At 37.6% G+C, this 22,249-nt stretch overlaps 1 protein-coding gene and 1 pseudogene across 1 annotated transcript in view; one reads left to right on the forward strand and one right to left on the reverse strand.

The window, feature by feature from the left end:
• Positions 1–22,249, forward strand: part of NEXMIF (neurite extension and migration factor) — a 215,800-nt gene that overhangs the window by 30,961 nt on the left and 162,590 nt on the right. The window lies entirely within an intron of this gene.
• On the reverse strand, positions 17,490–18,096 carry LOC132344309 (EP300-interacting inhibitor of differentiation 1-like; annotated as a pseudogene).

The following is a 22,249-nucleotide window of genomic DNA, read 5'->3' on the forward strand; positions in this document are numbered from 1 at the left end:
TCACCTGCATTGCAGGCAGATTCTTTACCGGCTGAGCCACCAGGGAAGCTCTCTCTCTCTATATATATATATATATATTTCTGATTCCAACAGAAGAGCAGTGCAATGCTTAGACATGTAGGGGAAAAACAGAAAAATGTAGGGGCAAAAATCAGTCCACTTTCTAATACTTCCTTGACACCTAAATCACCATATATAAAAAATTATTTTATAATAAAATAAAAACTATATGTATATTCTCTCCTTTTCCCTCTCCTCTTCTACCCTCCCTCCTCAGCAAATCTGGTGGACAGAGTAGTCTGACACCTCACAAATACTCTAATTCTAAAAAAGAAACTAAATTCTGTCTCTGACATTCCATTTCCCCTATGATTTTGATTAGGTATAAATTCTCCTATGCTTGCTTTGAAACATGCCTCAGGATCTTAGTGAGATGGCAGGCAGATGGGGTATTAATTCAGGGTGATATTTCTCACTTCATGGTGCCCATGCAACATTTATTGTCATTAAAGTAGTGTCATTCAAATGAGGTGGCTGATGTTGGAAAATAAATGCAAAGTTGATCATTGTTCTGTGGATTTAAGCTTTGATGAAGCTGAATTAGAGGCAGCACTTCAATTCTGCTTATGCAGTATGCATCTGTATCACTCAGTAGTAAAACTCTGGAGACTCTGACAGGAGGACAAACCCTCTAAGGTATATTAGGGTGGTGGAGAATACCTACTTCTCCTATTTTAATAGGCTATGAAGAGGATGAAGAATATACTATGTGCACAGTAACCTGAGTGCCCAGAAAGAAAAATGTAGATGTTTTGTTAGTCCTGTGTAAGATCTTCGGTTAATTCCGCAGAGCCCTGTGGAATCCTGAAAGCCTTGTAACCAATTTCTCTTTTCCCTCCTCAGGATTTTGTTTTCCCCTGGTGCCCAAGTTAAAAGAAAAATTGATTCCTTTCTATCTTATGTTTAGCTTTTGTCCCTCTGCATTGAGGCTTTGAAATCTGAAAACCTCTTTGGTATGGCTGTCTACTGATGGTTAGGCTTAAACATTAAACAACCTTACAGAACTAATTAGGTTTTATGGCCTATGGCCCAGTCAACTAATTTTGCTTCATAGAATTTCTGAGAAAAAAAAATACACATTTAGGACTTAGTAAAACTTCCCTCAAAATAGCTCCTTGTACATGCAAGTGTTGCTGACCCTGGGGAAATGTTTTGTACTAGCCCAGCTTGTGAACATGCAGGTTTCTGTGCTATTCTTCACCATGTCACTCCAGGTTGGGCTTTGGAAGGTGAGGGGAACAGCAGCCATTTTTGAGAATTAGAATAAATTAATCAAATGTCTAAAGAACACAGCTTGATTAATTCAAAATGGAAGCCCTAGACTCCCTAGACTCCCCAGTCTTATGCGTCACATCAATAATTTCTCTTTGGCCAGAGACCTAAGCATCTGTGTCCAAATGTCATACTGTTTCCTGGACAGATTCATCAAGTCAAACTTTGAATTGCTTGTTTTTTTCCTGCATCATCCCCTATTTAAGTTAAGCTTAAGCTTTAAAATGAGAGCTATTAAATAGTAAAAACAAACAAACACACAACAATAATAGAACATTATGTCCTGGCCCTCAGAAGTCAATTTAATGTGATTAACAGCGTAAAACTTCACAAAGGCTTTTGCTGGAGGATTACCAGAAACAGCATCATTCAGTATGTTGCCACACACTGCCATTCTTCCATGTTGGCATTATTTACTGATGTAGTAGAAGTACAATATTTGTACCTATTAAACCTTTTAGTTTCCTTTCAGCTTTTTCTAAGTAAAAGTGGAAATGCACCATTATTGTTAAAACCCTTCTAAAGGCCAAAAAACCTCCTGAATATTGTTTACATCCCTGGTTACAGAGGTAAGTACTGAGGCAGAGCTGCTCTGTCTGCTTTGATTCATATCAAGGGCAACACTATGTGTGCGTGTACGTGTGTGTGTGTGTTCATGAAGGAGTGGGTAGTGAATGGAGCAAGAGTTTTAAGGAAGGAGGAAGAGGGGGCTGGAAGGGAAAAAAACTCAATGAGTTGAAGCTGCATAATGAAAAGATTCTGAAATTTAATTTACAAAAATGGCTGTGTTTTTTCTCTCACCTCCTCCTCTCTCTCCTTTCTTCCTCCCCACTCTGCCCAAAAGCACTGAAGTAAAATGAGACTGTCGGATTGAAGCCACACACCCACTCTAGGTCTGTTTTGAGAAAGGGATTTTTTTTTTTTCCTCTCTCCTTATTTACTTTGTGGCTCTGGCAGAAAGGATACTGCAAGATTCAGTTTCGGTGTGTAGATTTGCCACTGTTTGGCTTGTTCCCCTACCTTGTGCTGCTCTTTGGTCTGGCAAGCAGGGTCAAAGCTTAAAAAGCTGGCTATGGCCACATTTCTCACCATCTCTTGTGGCTTCACAGTTAGCCACTGAGTATTCAGTCACTGTCCCTCTGCCATATGGCCTGAAAGAGTTGAACATTTAGTTTCCAAATTTGGAAATCCTCAAATGTTGCAATGGAAGATGAGTTTGTCCTTGTGGCTGGAGGTTCTGTTGAGAATTTTTGGAAAAGGAATAAAATGTCTTTCTAACCTAGTAATCAAGAATAAGTTTGTGAACATGTACATAATTCAACTGATGCATTTTCAGGAACAGCCACATTATTTAATATTGGGGTTTCCCTTTTTAATGTTTGTCTGGGACTCTTTAGAGTTCCTGCATTTGACTCCACTCATGTTTTTTTCAGGCTAGTTGCCAATTTCCAACTGCTGTAAAATGTAGATTCTGGATTTTCTTGGTCTCGCTTGGCTTCTATTCTTCTATAGTTTGTGTTCTTTCCTCAAAATAAAATTGCACCTAATTAAAAAGGTAGATGGGTATTCAGTTTTAATACTGTTCATGAAACCCTATATCCTATACCTACTCTGTTAGGAATATCTTCCTCACATGCAACATATACCTCTCCTGTGAAGTACAGGAGAGACATGTAGGTCTAGGATCTAAGACCTAGGATTGGATCAAGTCATCTGGCATGCACTTAGATGGGGGCAGGAAGCTATGGGACAAGAACTTGAATGTGTAGTATAGTGAGCTGAGGAACAGAGGAGGAAACTGAGTCCACCTTTGGTAGAAGAAGAGAAAAATTGAGTCAGAAAGGACCTGCAGCAGGCAGACAGTGAGAAGGAAACTAAAGCAGACTCAAGAGCAGTGTGTCTTTGGTTATAGCTGTACATTGAACACTCCTTGTTGCTCCCTCAGTTCTTATTGTTATCCTTCTGCTGTCTCTGATTTGTACATAACTTAGATCTTTCAACTCATTCTTTTAATGAATTTCATCACATTCGTCGTCTTTTTTAGCTCTGTCTTTTTCATGGCCTTTGGGAGCCCAGAACTAGATGTGCTACCTTAGGAAAAATTTGATCAGTGCTCTGGGAAGATGGATTCATCATTCTGGCTTGTATTTTTATACATGCTTTCACATGTATGCTCAGCAATCACTTTACTGACTCACTTTCTTTCTAGTCCATTTTGATTCTGAAATCCTTTGAGTGTTACATTTCTCAGTCTGATCTTGACAAAGAGACAGAAAGAAAGAAAGATAGATTTAGAGATAGGGTTCTCAGGTCAGATATGTTAAAGGATATAATGGGTTAAACAAAATAGAACAATCTCTTTACTACATATCTTTCCAGTCTTTCTGTTTATGTATACTGTGACTCTATAGTTGAAACTTCTCCTAAACTCATTTGCTGAAAACATCTATTAGTATTCATATTTTGAGAAATACTTGTGTTTCGAGGCACACAGTTTGAGAGAGAATGATTTTTGAAATTTAGAGGACTTAAAGTTTTAAGTAAAATGATGTTTCCTTTATAATTTTGCTTCCCATGCCCATTTGATATTTAAAATTTCTGTGCCCTAACTACAGGAAATCTTTTACCATCTGATGTTAGTACTTGGCATACATCCATCTCACTGTGGATTTCATTTTCAAAGCCCAATAAGTTGTTTTCCCATCCCATTCTTTTCTACCTTTCCACTATGGCCCTGGGAATTAGAATATCCAATCCTACCTCATGAGAGCTTATTTCTTCCTCTCAGTTTTGCAAACCTGGAAATTAGTGGAAATAATAAACATAATTGTATGGGGCTTTGTATTTTCAAGGTACTTTCACACTCATTATCTCATTTGATCCTCTCTACACCTCAGTAGATAAGCAGAGCGTGGATTATTAGCCCATTCTAGTTCATGACCGAACAGCTAGCTGAAGATAGAGCCAGTAATGTTTTTTAGATAAATAAGCTCCACTACACTTAACTCATCATCAGTTCTTTTTTCTAAAAAGCTTCATTTAGATATAAAACACATACCATACCAGTCAGTCATTTAAAGTATACAGTGGCTGTTAGTATATTTACAGAGAAGTGCAACTATCAGCTCAGTCCATTTTAATAGCTAGAAATTTCTTTTAAAGAATCTTTTTTCATGAAATTTGAACAAAACCTGTACTTTAGTTAATAATACTGTATCACGTGTTCATTTTCTAGTTTTTACAGCATAGTATTTCTTTATATTCTCAGAATTAGAAGTTTCAAGCCTCATTCAATTTTTTTTAAATCACTAAGATGAATTTTCTAGACTTTTAGCAGTAATACTAAGTGCCAGAATACATAGAACTATGTCAAAGTCTTGAGTGAATATAAATTAGAAATCTAGCATTCTGTTCATGCTAAGTCAAACAAGTGGAATAAAAATGTTATGAATTTTATTGCTAGGTAAAAACTCATAGCTTTCTAAAATACGCATATTATGTATAATACATATGTGTATGCAAAAGCTTTTCTATTATGCTTGATAAAGGCTTGAGAAAGAACAAAAACAACAAAAAAGAGATAGAGAAATTGGAAAACATAAACTAGATGAAATGGGAGCACTGAATATGAAATAGAAAAAGTGAAACAAGCTAGATGAAAGTAAAACATCATCATATAGTCCAGTTGTTTTTAAACATGATTGCTCATTAGAAATATATCTGGAGCCTTGGAGAAAAAAAGCAATACTTGGGTATTTATTTGCATTATTCAAACAATTCCAAGATAATTCTCTTATGCATCTGGATTTTAAAAAGTGATTACAAGTTTTTCTATTAAATAATTATTTTTTAGTGATATAGAATTCTATTATCTTCTGTTGACCAATCCTGATACAATGGTATTAAGTGAATAAGAGTTACATAATCACAATAGTAAGAGATGTTTATCATTTTCACAATCAATAGCTAGACCAAAAAAAAAAAATAGATAATTATAACTGCAAGCCATAATGGAAACATATTTAACCTAATGGTATAAAATAATTACATACAATTTGGGGGGTTAAGTAGAGTGATGTGGTAAGTGGAAGTGCATACATACAACCATTCTCATCCACCCAGCCAATTTATGTCTTTTGGTTGGTGCATTTAATGCATTTACAGTTAAGGTAATTATCCATATATATGATCCTATTACCATCTTCTTTTTTTTATGAATTTTTTTTTCAGATTCTCTCAGGATCCTAATTTAGTTTTTTTTCCCCCCTGTGATTTTATTTTATTTTTTATTTATTTATTTTTTTTACTTTACAATATTGTATTGGTTTTGCCATACATCAACATGCATCCACCACGGGTGTACACGTGTTCCCCATCCTGAACCCCCCTCCCACCTCCCTCCCCATCCCATCCCTCTGGGTCATCCCAGTGCACCAGCTCCAAGCTTCCTGTATCCTGCATCGAACCTGGACTGGCGATTCGTTTCTTATATGATATTATACATGTTTTAATGTCATTCTCCCAAATCATCCCCCCCCACCCCAGAGTCCAAAAGACTGTTCTATACATCTGTGTCTCTTTTGCTGTCTCGCATACAGGGTTGTCGTTACCATCTTTCTAAATTCCATATATATGTGGTAGTATACTGTATTGGTGTTTTTCTTTCTGGCTTGCTTCACTCTGTATAATAGGCTCCAGTTTCATCCACCTCATTAGAACTGATTCAAATGTATTCTTTTTAATGGCTGAGTAATACTCCATTGTGTATATGTACCACAGCTTTCTTATCCATTCATCTGCTGATGGACATCTAGGTTGCTTCCATGTCCTGGCTATTATAAACAGTGCTGTGATGAACACTGAGGTACACGTGTCTCTTTCAATTCTGGTTTCCTCAGTGTGTATGCCCAGCAGTGGGATTGCTGGATCATAAGGCAGTTCTATTTCCAGTTTTTTAAGGAATCTCCACACTCTTCTCCATAGTGGCTGTACTAGTTTGCATTCCCACCAACAGTGTAAGAGGGTTCCCTTTTCTCCACACCCAGCCAATTTATGTCTTTTGGTTGGTGCATTTAATGCATTTATAGTTAAGGTAATTATCCATAATATGATCCTATTACCATCTTCTTTTTTTATGAATTAAAAAAATTTTTTTTCTTCTTAATTGTTTCGGGTTTATTTTGGGTAAGATCATTTCCTTGTCTTGATTCCTGCCTAGAGAAGTTCTTTTACCATTTGTTGTAAAGCTGGTTTAGTGGTGCTGAATTCTCTTAACTTTTGCTTGTCTGGAAAGCTTTTGAATTCTCTGTCAAATCTGAACAAGAGTTTTGCTGGGTAGAGTATTCTTGGTTGTAGGTTCTTCCCTTTCATCACTTTAAATATATCCTGCCATTCATTCCCTCTGGCTTGTAGAGTTTCTGTTGAAAAATCAGAATGATTATCAGCTGATAACATTATGGGAGTTCCCTTGTATGTTATTTGTCATTTTTCCTGTGTTGCTTTTAGTATTTTATCTCTGTCTTTAATTTTTGTCAGTTGGATTATTATGTGTCTTGGTGTGTTTCTCCTTGGGTTTATCCTGCTTGGGACTCTCTGTGCTTCCTGGACCTGGTAGACTATTTCTTTTCCCATGTTAGGTAAGTTTTCAGCTATTATCTTTTCAAACATTTTCTCGAATCCTTTTTCTCTCTTTTCTCCTTCTGGGACCCCTATAATGCAAATGTTGGTGCGTTTAATGTTGTCCCAGAGGTCTCTTAGACTGTCTTCATTTTTTTTTCATTCTTTTGTCTATAATCTGTTTTGCAGCAGTGATTTCCACCATTCTCTCCTCCCAGGTACTTGTCGATTCTTCTGCCTCAATTATTCTGCTATTGATTCCTTCCTGTGTATTGTTCATCTCTGTTTGTTTGTTCTTTAGTTCCTGTAGGTCTTTGGCAATATTTCTTGCATCTTCTCAATGTTTGCCTCCATTCTTTTTCTGAGACCCTGGATCATCTTCATTATCATTATTACGAATTCTTTTTCTGGAAGGTTGCCTATCTTCACTTCACTTGGTGTTTTTCTGGGGTTTTATCTTGTCCTTTCATGTGGATATAACTCTCTGCTTTTTCATTCTAATTAACTTTCTGTGATGTAGTTTTCATTCTAGCTGCTGTTGGATTGTGTTTCTTCTTGCTTCTGTCTGCCTTCTGGTGGATGAAGCTAAGAGCCTTCTGTAAGCTTTCTGATGGGAGGGACTGATGGTGGGAAAAACTGGGCAGGGCTCAGTAAAGCTCTAATCCAGTTATCTGCTGATGGATGGGGTTGTGCTCCCTCCATGTTAGTTGTTTGGCCTGAGGTAACCCAACCCTGGAGTCTGCCAGATCTATAGAAAGGTTAATGGTGACCTGCAAGAGGACTTACACCAAGGGGCCCCTTCCAGAACTGCTGATGCCAGTTCCTCCATCCCATGGGGAGCCACTGCTGACCCATGCCTCCACAAGAGACCCTTCAAAACTTGTAGGTAGGTCTGGTTCAGTGTCCTGTGGGTCACTGCTCCTTTCTCCTGGTCTTTGTCCACTCATGATTTTGTTTGTGCCCTCCTAGAGTGGAGTTTCTGTGTCCCCCAGTCCTGTAGAAGTCCTGAAATCAAATCCCACTGGCCTGAAAAGTCAGATTCCCTGGAGAGTTCTCAGGCCCTTTGCTGGTTCCCCAGGCTGGGAAGCCTGACGTGGGGCTCAGAACCTTCACAATAGTGAGAGAACTTTCTTGATATTATTGTTCTCTAGCTTGTGCATCACCCACCTGGTGTGTATGGGATATTATTTATTATGATTGCACCCCTCATACCATCTCATTGCAGCTTCTTTGTCTTTGGACATGGGATATATTTTTTTGGTGGGTTCCAGTGTCCTCCTGTTTATGTTATTCAACAGCTAGTTGTGATTTTTGTTGTTCTCACAGGAGGACCACGTCTTTCTTCTCCACCATGTTGAACCAGAAGCCCATCAGTTCTCTAGTCTAATTCCTTTCCTGTTATTTTTGGAAATGGAAATATATATATATATATATATATATTCACATCTATATGAATTTGCTTGACAAATATGAAAATTTGATGACAGAGCAATTGTGGAAAATTATTTGGCAGGAAACCACATGTGGAGAGGCCCACTGGGTCACTTGGTGCTTGAACACTATGTGGGAAGTTGTCAGAAGAAAGCCAAGACAATCTTAGAATAGGCTGTCATAGAGGATGCTCATTACTAGGTGGCAGGGATACTTTCTTTTTGTTGAAAGGGACTTCTGGTTATGAAAATCTCTAACCTCCCCGACTCTGCTAAAAGTATTGACTAGTTAATCCTGCATATATTTTTGTAATGTGGCAATTTGTGCACTGGTTGGAGCCATGCTGGGCAAACCCTTTTGGTCTAAGTTGGTGATCTTCAAGAGGAAAAATTTGCCATTTCAGACATTTAGCAATGTCTCAAGACATTTCTGGTCATAACTTGGTGGAGGGGTTGCTACTGGCATCTAATGGGAACAGGGCAGGGATGCTTCTAAACCTTATACAATTGATGAGAGAGCCTTGCCATTGCCACCCACTCCCCCTTCCCATGACAAAAGATTATCTGGCTCATATTAGCAGTGGCCATCTTGAGAAACTCTAATCTAGGTGAAGAGCCTGGGTCTGACAGAAGTTGTTTTGATTTGGTCTCTGCTTTTTCCCCTGGTACTTGCTGTTTGTCTTTCTCTTTGTGTATGTGCATGCAGACACACATGTACTATACATGTGTGTATGTTGGCAATTATCCATGGAAGTAAATATAGGAAAGACTCTCAGAGCACCTGAATAGTATCACTATACTGTGAAGAAATGAGTGTGCATCATGTTGAACTTAAAGGGACATTCACTTGAGGTACTGGGTTCCTCTGGGTTTGTAGATACAGTGCACAGCTGAGGACCAGAATTACCTGCCAATGCTTGCCTGGATATGTCTCTTTGTCTCTGTCTCACTTCTGACTAGTGATTCCCAGACTTCATATGCCTCAATTCCTACTTGTAGAGCAGGCATCAGGGGCTGCTGTCAGTTTTAGGATACAAATCTGGCTGGAAGTGCCTAGAAGCTGTCTTAAGAGGTGCTCCTGGGATTTTAGGAAAGATTGGATTCTTTCTCTTAGATTGAGCTGAGAGGAAAAGTGGGGGGTGGCACTTGTGATGATTGCCTAGGCTTTCCCCCAACAGTCTTACACATAAAAAGATACTGTGATGAACCCAGGCACTGCAGTTGTGCACACGCAGGATCCAAGGAGAGAGCAGTGCACATTGGAGGAAGGAGTGCAGCCATTTGGTGTACAGAAGGGATGCCAGAGCATCTGGGTATGTGTTTGTCATTTTGTATGTGGGCTTCAATTCAGAACCCTTTCATTTGTGTGATAGATAAGTTCCTATCTGCTCCTTATTTCCATTGACTAATGGTGATTAACCTTTTCAATTTTGACATTATAGGTAAGGAATGAAGCTCATTCTTTTAGGCTTTACCACAGTGCTGATGTTTGAGTAGAAACAAAGACTGGAGTAAGAATTCCTTTAGTGTAGCCCTGAAGGGATTGCAAATTCTTGTAAAACCTCTACCTACAGTGTGCAAAAGGCTAAGATTTGTAACACAGGGATGGGGCTCTGGGAATGACCAAATGTTGTACCAAGAGCAAGTGTTGGCAAGTCCTGGAAACCTGGCCCTTTTCAGTTTCCCTCTTTTTCTCTTCTCTTAGGCCATCTTCATTATGTCAGATGAGATTCACAGATGGCACAATGCTGAATTCTGAGTTCTGCTGATGGAAGTGGGAGTTTAGTCTGTGGACTTCCTTGGGAAGTTATGTTTGATTTCTGTTCTTCCTCCTTTGCTGCCCCTCTGAGTTTGTGTGGGGTTTCTGCATTGGGAGGGCACTTAAGTTCCTGAAGGTCAGGAGTTGTAGTTGAGCCTTCAGCCATTAACATATATGATACAGTTCAACGGTGATGCATAATGTTGAAGATATTTTCTTGGTTTGATAAAAGAGAATCCATTTGAATATCAATATATGGTTGTTTCTCTATTATCTATGACAAAGGAGAAAAGTGATGGAACAAGTAATCCCAATTATCATATGATTTACATGTTTTTTCTGTTGAGTTTTATAATATATTATTGTAGTTTTTTAAAAAAAAAATGAGCTTCACCTACATGTCATTAGATTATGGGAAGTCAGAGTGGGATTAAAAAGAAGATGAAATATCCAATAATTGTGCAAGGGGAACAACTATGGATGACCACTAGTTCAATTATGTAGTCTATAGATATTATGACCAATGTTCAGCAATGGCTCAATATCAGACCACTATTCTAAACACCACTACATTCTTGAAATGGGAGTGTTCTTTACTGTATATTCTTTATATGGCTTTCCTGAAATTTACTTCCCTGATTTTTTCACATACTAAATACTACAGCCCTGATCTTTGAGTGATAAACAATCATATAAAATTCTAACTTTTTTCCCCTGGATTTTCTCTTCCCTTTTTTCTCACTAGCCTTTTCCCTCCCATTTCTATGCCAGCATTTAAATAAAATAATCCTGATGAATTTATCATAGGTATATAATATGTCTAGCTGCAGAGGTCTTTGGGTCTATCCTACTTGGAATTTGTGAGCTTTTTGGATGTGTTGATTAACGTTTCTCATCAAATTTGGAAAGATTTTGGCCAATATTTCTTCAAATATTCTCTCTGCCCCCTTTGTACTGTCTTTTCTTCTGGGGCTCCCATCATGTGTATATTGGTGTCTCTCAGGTCTGTAAGGCTCTGTTCATTTTTCTTCATTTTTTGATCTTTCTTTTCCTTAGACATGTTAATCAAAAATTAACCTATTTTCAAGTTCATTGCAGAGTAGGCAATTGCACCCCACTCTAGTACTCTTGCCTGGAAAATCCCATGGACAGAGAAGCCTGTAGGCTGTGGTCCATGGGATCGCTAAGAGTTGGACATGACTGAGCAACTTCACTTTCACTTTTCACTTTCATGCTTTGGAGAAGGAAATGGCAACCCACTCCAGTGTTTTTGCCTGGAGAATCCCAGGGATGAGGGAGCCTGGTGTGCTGCCATCTATGGGGTCACACAGAGTTGGACACGACTGAAGCAACTTAGCAGCAGCGGTAAGTTCATTGATTCTTTCTTCTGCTTGCTCAAATGTGCAATCTTGCTCTTCTAGTGAACTTTACATTTCATTTTTAGTTTTCAGTTTCAGAATTTCTGTTTGGTTCATTTCATAATTTTTATGTCTATATTGACATTCTCTATTTGGTGAGATATTGTTCTCATACTTTCCTTTAGTTGTTTAGATATTATTTACTTTAGTTCATGAAAAATACTTTTAGTAACCAATTTAAAGTCTAGTAAATTCAACATTTGAGCTGCCTCAGGAACAGTTTCTATTGATTGCTTTACTTTTTATCCTGTGTATGGGTCATACTTTCTTGGCTTTTGGTAATGATTTTTTTGTTGTTGTTGAAACTGGATGTTTTAAGTAACAGTGGCATATCTGGAAATCATATCCTCTACTACCTTCTCAGGGTTTGTTGTAGTTGTTTATTTTCTGAATTAATCTGTAGAGTCTGTATTCTTTTTTGTACTTGGGCACTTAAGTCTCTGATTGGCTAGCTTAATGCTGAGCTAATGATTAGACTGAGATTTCCTTAAAAAAATTTTTTTTATTGGAATAAAATTGCTTTACAATGTTGTGTTAATTTCTGCTGTACAACAGTGTGAACCAGCCATATGTATACACACATCCTCTCTATCTTGAGTCTCCTTCCCATCCCTGCCATTCCACACCTCTAGGTCATCACAGAGCCCTGAGCTGAGCTCCCTATGCTTTCTAGCAGCTTCCCACTAGCTATCTACTTTACACATTGTAGTATACATATGTCAATGCTGCTTTTTCAGTTTGTCCCACCCTCTTTTTACCCCAATGTGTCCACAAGTTCATTCTCTATGTCTGTGTCTCTATTATTCCCCTGCAAATAGGTTCATCAGTACCATTTTTCTAGATTCCATATATATGCATTAATATATGACATTTGTTTTTCTCTTTCTGACATACTTCACTCTGTATGACAGGCTGTAGGTTCATCCACATCACTATAACTGACTCAATTTCATCCCTTTTTTATGACTGGGTAATATTCCATTGTATATATGTACCACCACTTCTTTATCCATTCATCTGTTGATGGATGTCTAGGTTGCTACTTGGAACCAGTAAATCTCCAAGTCTTTGCTAAGGGGCTCTTTGTGTGTGTTGGGGGCATGTCTTCAACACTTAAGCAGGTAGTTGACATCTTTACTTTAGCTTTCACTCCCTGCTTGTATAGAGGCTCAAGGTCAGCCAGATGTGAGAGCTGAGACCCTTCTCAGGTATTTCCTGAGCATGCACATAGCCCTGGGCACGATCACAGCTCTATACATGAACATGGCCATTGAGATTCCCAGGAATATGTCAGAGTTGTTCAAACGCCCATAGATATTTCCCCAGATTTTCCTTTTAAGCTTTTTCATTAGCCTATTGTTTGCCCCATGTGTTACCCATTGCCTTAGAGAACTATGATGTTAAACAACTGCCACAGATTGTTTTCAACAAATGCCCCTGGGGAAAAGGACATTTGTACTGGGGGAGATCTCAGTCAGCTTAAATAAAAACAAGGCTTGTGAGTGGGATATTACAGGGAACCAATAAGTCAAATAATGGTAATTATCTGAAAATGGAGCTTTGAAAAAGCTCCAATCCCATTCTACACTCTCCTGTGACTGCTGGTTTTCACTGTAATTGTGGGCTCCTAGTTTTTAAGACTAGTTTGGAGTTGGGGATGGGGATGGGAATAGGGAAAATTTAAAAACTACCAAATCTCAATCTTACTAAGATACAACCATTTTTCTTGAATAAATGTTTGCTGGATTTTCATTTCTACCTCTTTTTTTAAAAAATTGAAGTATAGTTGATTTACAATGTTATGTTAGTTTCAGGTATACAGCACAGTGATGTATACATATATAATTATTTTTCAGATTCTTTTCCCTTATAGGTTATTACAAAATATTAAGTCTGGTTCCCTGTCCTTGTTGCTTATCTATTTTATATATAGTACTATGTATATGTTAATCCCAACCTCTTAATTTATCCCTTCCCCCTTTCCCCTTTGGTAGCCAGAAGATTATTTTCTATGCCTGTGTGTCTATTTCTGTTTTGTAAATAAGTTCATTTGTATCTTTTTCTTAGGTTCCACATATAAGCAATATCATAGTTGTCTCCCTTTGCTGTCCACCTGAAACTATCACAGCACTGTTAATCAGTTATAATCCAACACAAAATGAAAAATGTAATTTAAAAAAGATATTGTTTTTCTATGTGTGGCTTACTTCACTTAGTATGATAATCTCTAGATCATCATGTTACTGCAGATGATCTTATTTCATTCTTTTTTATGGCTGAGTAATATTCCATTATATATATTTGTGTGTGTATGTATATGTATGTGTGTGTGTGTGTATATATATATATACACACCACATTTTTGCCTGTTCATCTATTGATGAATGTTTAGTTTGCGTCCATGTCTTGGCTATTGTAAACAGTGCTGCAGTGAACATTGGGCTGCATGTTTCTTTTCAAATTATAGTTTTCTCTGGATATATACCCAGGAGTGAGATTTAAGGATCGCATGGTAACTCTATTTTTAGTTTTTTAAATAACACTTCCTGGATTGCTGCAAGCCTTTGGTTAATTTTCCAAGTTCCAAAAATCTTAATTAATAACAGTGTTTGCCAGTGATCTCATTGGTTGGATGAAGGAAGGGATTTTTCTGAGATCTTTATCATTCCTGCTGATATCACTTTGAATTCCTCAATATATGACTTTTCTGTTGTTGATGGAGAAGTGAATAGTCCTTTTAAATAATTTCAAGTTTATAGAAATTTTGCAAAAAATAATACAAAGAATACCTGTATATCCTTTATCCAGATTCGCTTATTGTTAATATTTTGCCTCACTTTATTTATCACTTTTTCTCATGTATGTGCATAATCTTTTTCCATTTTAGAATAATTTGCATACATCATGTCTCCTTAACCTAGCTACTTTAGTGTATGTTTCCAAAGAATAAAAAATTCTCTTAAATAATCACAGTTCAGTAAACTTAACATTGAGATAATATTTTATCTTCTGTATTTCTATTTTGTCAATTGACCCAATAATATTCATTACTTTTTTTTTCTAATTCAGGATCCATTCTAGGTTCATGTACTACATTCAGCTGTGATATCTCTTTTGTCTCTTAAATGGATCCCCCTATTTGCTTGCAAATTCATAAGAAAGAAGACCATAGTAATTTTTCTAGGAATAATATTTCAAAAGATCGACTTAAATGGTAGCCTAGAAAACTCTCTATTTCTTCATTCTGAAACCTCCCACCCCAGATCCAAAAAAGTCATCAAGTTAGCAAAAAGAGAGATATGTAGCCCTCAGGATTCAGGTATATTCGGAGAATCTTCCTAGTCAATGGCATTCTCCTGTTTCTCTCTTTTAGTTTAATATCTCAAACTTATCTCCTTCCTCTTCTGACTGCTATCCCTTTGGTACTAAACACATGACAGATACCATTTGCTCAGGTTTAATTTGTCACAGCATACCTGAGTGAGGAGCTTCACAAAATAGCTGGGGACCACAGTGAGCTTTCCTTCTAAGAGATGTTAATTAAATTTTGTATAAAGGACCCCAGGTGCACTAGCAAAGATCTTTTCTTTCCAAGCCAAAATGTAGCAGACATTTCCCAAAGAGACCTCATCTATGCACTTCTTTGTGAAAATCAATTAGTGTTATGAATGTCTGATAACTTTCCTAAAACAAAAATCTGTCTTGATGGTAAAGTCTATGAGACAGATCTTTCTACTTTCATTCCTTTGGCCCTCAGTTATCTTCTTGAATATTCCACTCCCCAAATATTAATTTGAAGTGGTTATTTTCTAGCACATCAGACCATTTGCCAGTGCTGTAACCTAGCCCTCCCAATGTTTTTTCCACCCTTCATTGTCTTACCTGCCTCCCCCAAGTATGCACACACATTTATGGCCTGAAGCTTATGACTTCCTTGGGTATGGAGTCTTCCATAATCTGCTTACCTATGGTACCATAACCTACCTGTCCCTTTGTAAATTATCTTAACCAGTAAAAATCTGGTTATAATTGGTCCATTTTTTATTTGTGTAAAAATGCCTTTTAAAACTAATTTTAATCCTTATCTAATTTTAGTTTATTCAATACAAATTTGCTATCTAACAGAATTCTGTAGCTTTTTTTTTTCTGTAGCTTTAACTTAGTGTTTTTCAGCACTATATCCATTGTACTTTAGAGATCTAACAGATTAGGTGTTTCAGTTTGAAGCCTTTCAGTTTTATAACACTTCTAAATGGTTAAATGTCACGTATCCTGCTTTTGGATGACTTGTTCTTCATTTGTTATGTTCTTGCCTTTTTCTGCCTCTTCCCCTCCCCCCAGGTCCATACTATTCTATCCATCTGTGAACTACTCATCTTTCACCTCTGACTAATGAAATCTTTACTATTCTTATCCTCGTTAACCAAATTATACATGCTGAGAAGATAGAGACCTTGTTTTGTTTCTTTTGAAATCTTACATAGCACTAAGCAATGGTGCCTTGATACTTACTGTTATGTGCTAAATGATACATGCCTAGATATTAACTGAATTGCATTGAAAAACTGAACTATACTTCCATGAAGCTTTCCTTGGTAATGTGAACAATGATGTCCTTGTTTGTCTAAATGTCTATTTCCCTTTTACCTCTCAAGGTACTATATCACAAGCTGTATTGAACTATATGTATACATGTATATACTTGAATTTTTTTCCTGAAACCCTAAATCCATAAGGTTAAAAGTCATCTGGAATGAGTCTTCATTAAAAGTAAAACTTTTATAGCAAATACATATAAATGAAACGGACAGTACCTTTTTAATTAGTTGACATGCCTATAGATCAGTATTAATTATTGCCAGAGTATGACAGGCTTGGCATTAGTTTTCTTTCTTTCTTTCTTTCTTTTTTACACAGAAAAAGAAACTTTTATTATCTTGAATGCTGGTGCATAACCAAAAAACAAACTTAATTAGAGGAGGAGACAGAGGGAAACTTCAGATACTGAAGTGGATTTCCTGGCAGATTAAAAACTTTTAAGGGTTGTTCATAGTGTCTTTTTTAGATGTAGGGCTTTCCTTTTACTGGACAATTTTCACTTAACAGTTTTTATATTATGAAGTTCAACCAGAGTCTTTTGTCTGTAAAGTTAAATGAAAAAAAGAGCAAGTGAAACAGAAAATTCTCTAGTATATACTGATATTTGAAATAGTTTGTGTTCTTTATACTTTCATGTACATTTTACTGTCTAAATTTGAAACTTTATTAATGGTGTCTTAAGTTTTGACTTTTAAAAATGTTCAAGGCAATGATTTTTCTTGAATTAAAGATTACAGTAACTTTAAAAATGATCAAGATACATGTACAAACAAAATCTCAGTTGTTCTTGGAAACACATTTCAAGATATAGCACACATGACACACACTTCTTTTGGGACTTTATTATTCTTTGGGATACTGAAGAATAGTTGGTAGAAGATTTATTTTACACTAAAAATTTACCCTTTGATAACCACAGCTTGGATAGATCACAAAGTTGAGTCTTTAAAGTTTTCTCAATATTCTTTCAGTCCAAATAACTCAAAGACATCTCATGTCCTAAGGTGGATAAATCAGTTACTTTTTCTCATATAATTAATATCAGTGGGCTCTTGTACTGGAAGTCTGTCTTGGTCATAACATTCTTGCAAAGCTATTCCTTACAGTGAAACATGAAAGATATTTCCCTCAATGCAAAGAAATTAATCTGAATAAACAACAACATCAAAGCCTTAAGTGTCTCAGGACACTCTTCAAAACAGGATTCAACAGTACTAAGATACTTTTCTTTAACAATTTTCTTCCTTTTTCTTAACTGTGCAGTCACTACCTTATTATACTCTGCAAAAAAAAAAAAAAAGATCAAGTTTTTCATTGTCATGGAACTACTTGGAATGAACCCAAAAGATAGTGGAATGCTGGCTCTCTCCTCAAGCAGCGTCCTCCTCTCTTAACAGCATTTAACTATTCTCTATCAATAATCTCACTACAACCGAGTTCTTTGATCAGATGATTGACAACCATAAGTGAAAGAAGCTCTTTGATAAAAGCCAATTGATCAAACGGGGTCTTCTCATTATGCATCTGAAACCCGCCATCCAGAGCTGCTTCTCTGGCTCTGGAGGTTCTCAGAAACATCTTGTTGGCTTCTTCAAGTGCTGCTGATACTCTGTAGCCCGCACCACTGAGCGGCTTCTCTTCCTGATGGTCATCGCTCTCGAAATCAGTGCCTGTGATCTCGCCTGGCTGCTCCCCAGGGCTGGGCCGGCTAGCTAGGCCTCGGGGCCCCTGTGGCTCCCTCATTGGCTGGGCTGCCTCCTCCTGCATTGGGCCTTCCTCCGAAGGGGTTCGGGGATAGCTTCCGGCTCCCTCCGCTTATGTGGAAGGTCGCTCTGGCCAGGCATCACATCCATCTGCAGGTCGTTGCTCTCCTCATAGAGCTTGGACAGCTCATTCATATCAGACATAGTGCAAGCAGCTCAACCTCCCTGCAAGGCGTTCGTTTTCCACCTCTTTATGTTTTTTTAGATATAAATGATCATAATCTTGCTTGTGTAATGAAATGGGAATGGAAATTTTGTTTATCATTGTTACCCAATTCTTTGATCTCCTTTCAAGTTATTTTACACAAATTACAATGGTCTATTATCAAAAATTATTTTAATAATTTATAAGCTGAACATTCTCCTTTAATTTTGCTCAAAGAATTAGATGCTATCTGCCTTGCAAAACTATGTTTTGCCCAGTTAATAGAATAATTGACTTTTTTAGCATCTACACCAATATTTGGAATTATTCCTTTATTTAGTGCCTTGGAGATTTTTATACCATGGGACTTTGTGCACAGGTAAGAAGTATGCATTTCTTTAGTAAAGATGGGGAAGGGCCCATAGTTAGAGACCTTTTTTTTTAGATTCTCAGGCAGTTCAGATTTATGAAAGAATACAGATGGATATTTAAGATCTTCGAGTGGATTCCCTTGAAACTATCATTGTTTCCTTATTCACTGAAAAATCTTCATGATACAGGCTACAGTTTTAAGACCACTGCTCTATAGCATTTAGCACATTCCTGTGTTTTCTGAATATTCAAAAAAAAAAGTAAATGAGTGGCAACACTAATTAGAACTGTGGAATGGAAGTATTAGTACTAGTGAGTCATAATCATCAAGGTGGGTCGAAGATACCCTACCTTAACCCCAAGTGGATGAGAGTATCACTTGTTTTTAAAGATATCTCTGGATCAAAGATGCCTTGCCTTCTTCTTGCTTTCCATACTTATGCCTAGCATCTTTTATTCTCAAGATAATATCTCATTGAAAGTCTATAGTTTTATAGGCTTATCTTTATTGTTTTGAAATGGTGACATTCCTAGTTGTACTATCTTTATAGGCAGATGTAACTGAAAAGATAAATTTTGTGCCTATTTGTATATTCAACTATTATCTCTATTGTCTTGGTAAGCATATTAACAACCACTACTATTTTTTACATATTCAGTTTTTCTAACAAAATCTTCCTTATTAGTTTTTTAGCTATTTTGAAATTTTTATGAGATTTTAATGTGTCTTTATTTTTTTTGACTGTGTCTTTCTTTTTTTATTTAAATTTATTTATTTTAACTAGAGGCTAATTACTTTACAATATTGTATTGGTTTTGCCTTACATCAACATGAATCTGCCATGGGTGTACATGCATTGATCATTATAGTGGGTTAAATGGTACCCCTCAAGAAGATAATTTATTAATAATACCCTTAATCCCCAGAACCTGTTAAAGTTACCTTATTTGAAAAAAAGAGTCTTTGTAGATGCAATTAAGAATCTCAAAATGAGGCAATCACCCTGGATTATCTGGATGGGCCCTAAATGCCATCACATGTGTCCTTACAAGAAAGAAGCAAGGGAAGATAGCACAAGCACACAGAAGAAAAGAGACATGTGGAGAAGTAAATGTGAAGATGGAGCAGAGAAAGATGCAACCATAAGCCAAGGAATGGCATTAGCCACCAGAAGCTGCAAGGAATGGACTCTCCCCTGGAGCCTCCAAAGGAGAGTGTGCCCTGGTGACAACTTGATTTTATACTTCTTGAACTGTGAGGGAGTGAATTGCTGTTATTTTATGCTACTCTTTTGTGGTAATTTGTTATAGCAGCTACATTAAACTAATATAATTATTAATGTGGTTCAAGTCCATGGTACTTTGAGGAAATGGGACCAGTATTAAACATCTGACTTTGTCTGCTGACTTGGATTTGGTTTGTTTATCATGGGGGAGTAGGTCATTTGTATTAATTACATTCCCAACCAGTAGTTTCCCTAAAGGTAATTATCAATTTTTAAATAAATAATGACACTTTTTTTTTAACCACAGGAGAAAAATAAGACATAGAGAATAATCCTAACCTTTGAATGTTATTCAGAAGGAAAGGCTTCTGTCTATGGGAATGCAGAATAACATTGATAAATAAGCAGTCCAGACTTGACATGAGCTGTTATCAATGACTAAAGGCAAAGAAATAATTCAGCCTTAGAACTGAACAGTTCAGGTAGAGGAATGGGGAAGTGTTAGTTAAGCCTCTAACTGAGTTGCCTGACCATTCAGTTCACTAAAGAGGCATTTAATGCATAGGATGAATCTATATGCTCAGCAAGTGTCTTATATAAAGTATGTATTCTAATTTTAATTTTATATTGTGTTATTCTTATTACTACTATTATTATTACTATTTAACTCATAACCTTCAGTTCAGACGGATGTCTTTTAAGATCTATGAAGAAGGTGTTAACATACTGTGCAAGCTGCCACCTTGAAAAGTGTCCTTGCCAATAAGCACTTGTAATTGAGGTCAAGAGACAAGATATATGGGCTGTGGTTATAAAGTAATCAAGGGGCTTCCTTGGTGATCCAGTGGTTAAGAATCTGCCTTGTGGAGTAGAAGGACATGCACTCATCTTCTCCTGCAAGAGCACCAAAATCACAACTAGCTGTGAAACAACCATCAACAGGAGGATGCAGGAATCCACCAAAAAAAGATACCCCGTGTCCAAAGACAAAGAAGAATCAGCAACAAGATGGTTGGAGAGGTGCAAACATGATAAAATCAAGTCCCATACCCACGAAGTGAGCGACCCACAATCTAGAGAACAATAATACCAAAGAAGTCCCCGCACTCCCCCACTGTTGTGAAGATTCTGGGCCTCACATCAGGCTTCCCAGCCTGAGGATCTGGCAAAGGGACTGGGAATCCCCAGAGAATCTGACTTTGCCGGCCAGTGGGATTTGATTTCAGGACTTCCACAGGACTGGGGGAAACAGAGATTCCACCCTAGGAGGGCACAAACAAAACCTTGTGTGCACCAATATGTAGGGGAAAGGAGCAGTGACTCCACAGGGGACTGAATGAGACATACCTGCTGGTTTTGGAGAGTCACCTGTGGAGGTGTGGGTTGGCAGTGGCTCCCCACAGGGATGGAGGCCCTGGCAGCAGCAGTCCTGGAAGGGGCCCCTGGCATAAGTCCCCTTGGAGGTCAGCATTAACCCTACTATAGAGCCTGTAGACCCCAGGGTAGGGACACCTCAGACCAAACAACAAACAGGGAGAGAGCACAACCCCATCCATCAGCAAATAATTGGATTAAAGTTTTATTGAATATGGCCCTACCCACCAGAGTAAGACTCAGTTTTTCCCACTATCGGTCCCTCCAATTAGGAAGCTTATAGAAGCCCCTTAGCCTCATGAACTAGAGATCAGACATAAGAAGCAAGAAGAAACATAATCCAACAGCAGCTAGAATGAAAACCACATCACAGAAAGTTAATCAGAATGAAAAAGCAGAGGGTTTTTGTCCCAGATGAAGGAACAAGATAAAACTCTAGAAAAACAACCAAATGAAGTGGAGATAGGCAACCTTCCAGAAAAAGAATTCATAATAATGATAGTGAAGATGATCCAGGGTCTCAGAAAAAGAATGGAGGCAAATATTGAGAAGATGTAAGAAATGTTTGCCAAAAGACATAGAGGAACTAAAGAACAAACAGAGATGAACAATACACTGCTGCTGCTGCTGCTAAGTTGCTTCAGTCGTGTCCGACTGTGCGACCCCATAGATGGCAGCACACCAGGCTCCACCGTCCTTGGAATTCTCCAGGCAAGAACACTGGAATGGGTTGCCATTTCCTTCTCCAATGCATGAAGTGAAAAGTGAAAGTGAAGTCCCTCAGTTGTGTCTGACTCTTCGTGACCCCATGGACTGCAGCCTACCAGGCTCCTCCATCCATGGGATTTTCCAGGCAAGAGTACTGGAGTGGGGTGCCATTGCCTTCTCCAAACAATACACTACAAGGAATCAATAGCAGAATATTTGAGGCAGAAGAATGGACAAGTAATTGGGAGGACAGAATGGTGGAAATCACTGCCACAGAACAGAATATAGATAAAATAATGAAAAAAATGAAGACAGCCTGAGAGACCTCTGGGACAACATTAAATGCACCAACATTCACATTATAGGGGGTCCCAGAAGGAGAAGAGAGAAAGGACCCCAGAAAATGTTTGAAGAGATAATAGCTGAAAACTTCCCTAACATGGAAAAGGAAATAGTCAACTAAGTTCAGGAAGTGCAGAGTCCCAGGCAGGATAGACCCAAGGAAGA

This window comes from Bos taurus, chromosome X, assembly GCF_002263795.3.
Source record: "Bos taurus isolate L1 Dominette 01449 registration number 42190680 breed Hereford chromosome X, ARS-UCD2.0, whole genome shotgun sequence".
NCBI classification, from domain to species: Eukaryota; Metazoa; Chordata; class Mammalia; order Artiodactyla; family Bovidae; genus Bos; species Bos taurus.